Source organism: Oratosquilla oratoria, chromosome 6 (assembly GCF_046742065.1).
Source record: "Oratosquilla oratoria isolate Oo_2021 chromosome 6, ASM4674206v1, whole genome shotgun sequence".
Taxonomy (NCBI): domain Eukaryota; kingdom Metazoa; phylum Arthropoda; class Malacostraca; order Stomatopoda; family Squillidae; genus Oratosquilla; species Oratosquilla oratoria.
In genome coordinates, this window is record NC_134782.1 from 41,039,029 (window position 1) to 41,041,528 (window position 2,500).

Below are 2,500 nucleotides of genomic sequence, written 5' to 3' on the forward strand. Positions count from 1 at the left end.
AAATAGGTGGACTTGGAATTCAGCCCACACAGGATTCAGTCCACTTTTAAATTCACTAAAAATAATAGGTTAGTTGGGTTAGGTTAGGCTAAATCCCTTTGGGCTGAATCCCATGTGGGCTGAATTCCAATGGAACCTATGAAATATATTACACAATGTTGAATGAAATGAATAAAAATCATCTAGGCCCCAAAGTTGAGTGGATACAGTATATTATAATGATATAGTCATTACCCAAATTTAGAAGTAATGAAGTTGAAGTATCATCTCTTTAGGCCATCACATTTTTATTGTACATGCTCTCTATTGTTCACTAAATTTATATAGTTGCGTATGAAAAGGGAGAAATGCACACAATATAAGTAGAATAATTTACCTGGGTCATCAATTTCTTTTTCTGTATGTTGTGGCTGACCTTGGCATTTATCTCTGTGAGATTTTAATCTTGACACAATGTTCTGTAGTTCCTGGCTGCAGTCTTTGCATTTAGCTCGGTACCCTTTGCCAGAAGTTGTTGGTAGTTTTTCAAAATAATTCCAGACAGGATAATTTTTTCTGCCTGAAGGAACCACTCTGCCAGGTCCAGAAGACATCCTTCCTGATTGATTCCAAAGCAGCAACTGACTCAGTGAGAAGCTGCTTACCTAGAACAAGTTTCAACAAGAATCTTGTTGAAACTTGTGGGCTGCACAATGATATATATATTACATGTAGGCTTATACCGTTCCTTGTATACTTGTGGCAAGTCTATATAACACTGCTCCTTATATTTATATGCTAAAAATGTCCTTTAGCAATCAGATCGAATATCAGATAGCAATCCCACAATATTTAAAATCTATATAAAAAAAAATCAAATAAATCTGATTTAGAAAAAAAAATCGATTTTTTTATATCTTAGAAAAAAAAAAAAAAAAAATCGCCAACTCTGGTGTCCACTAACCTCATACAATAATACCTGTTAAGTCCGGCTAAAGTTGGCATTTCAAAGCATAACAGTGTCTTAAAAATAGTTTCTTATTTGACTATAAAAGTTTATATTAACTTATACTACATTGAATAAGTCAATAGATGATATGTTTGTCCTATATACAATGTTAGGTTTCTAGTTTTACACGTCCTGTGTAATAGTAGTCCTTGATATATATATATATATATATATATATATATATATATATATAAAGAGAGAGAGAGAGAGAGAGAGAGAGAGAGAGAGAGAGAGATATCAAATGAAAGGTGAGAGTTTTGGGTGGCGGAACTAAAACGAAGATGATCTTGGAATAGATTTTACTCTACGTTACGACCATTTTGGTCTTCTTCAGAGAGTCTTCTTCAGACAACTCTCTGAAGAAGACGAAAGTGGTCGTAACGTAGAGTACAATCTATTCAGAGAGCATCTTAATTTTACTTCTACCCAAAACTCTCATATATATATATATATATATATATATATATATATATATATATATATATATATATATATATATATGTGTGTGTGTGTGTGTGTGTGTGTGTGTGAATATATGTATATATATGTATATATGTGTATATATGTATACATACATACTTGTGTATATATGTGTGTGTACACGCACACACATATATATATATATATGTGTGTGTATATATGTATACATATATATATATATATATATTATATATATATATATGTGTGTGTGTGTGTGTGTGTGTGTGTGTTGTATCAGGACAATTTCCCCCGGAGGACAATTTCCCCCCCGTTGACAATTGCCTCTTGGGACAATTGCCCCCTAGGTCATTTCCCCCCGTAGGACAATTTCCCAACGTTGACAATTGCCCCCTGGGACAATTGCCTCCTAGGGAGAAGATAGGGAGGGAGTGGTGATAGCAGTGGGAGGTGCTAAGAAAATGACAGTGATGGGTGAGGAAAATGGAGGAGAAATAGACTGTGTTGTTATAAAATATATTGATATACTAGAACATTTACGGAACGTATAAAAATGTAGAAATGTTATCTTCTCTACATTGGTTTATAGACGGAACATTTACTGTAAAGCAGTTCTTCAGAGTTTTGCCCAACTATATACTATTCATGCTTTGCAAGATAGTCGTACAGTACCTCTGATTTATGCTCTCCTCTCCGATAAAAGCCAAGCCACATACACAACTTTTTTTACAAGAGCTGAAGAAATTAGATCCTAATCTATATCCAGTCAGCATAATGGTCGACTTTGAGAGAGCCATGATCAATAGTTTGCATCCTGTGTTTAACCATATAAAAATAAAGGGCTGTTTTTTCCACGTTAGCCAAAACATTTACAGAAAGGTACAAGCTTCAGGCATGCAGCAAACCTATCTAAATCACCAGGAGTTTGCTCTTAGCATGAGAATGCTCGCAGCATTACCTTGTGTACCGACTGCTGAAATTGAAGAAACGTTTGATGAACTGCTGGAAATTATGGCTCCGGACAGTCAGCCAATACTTGATTATTTCGAAGACACTTATCTTGGACGACCTTGA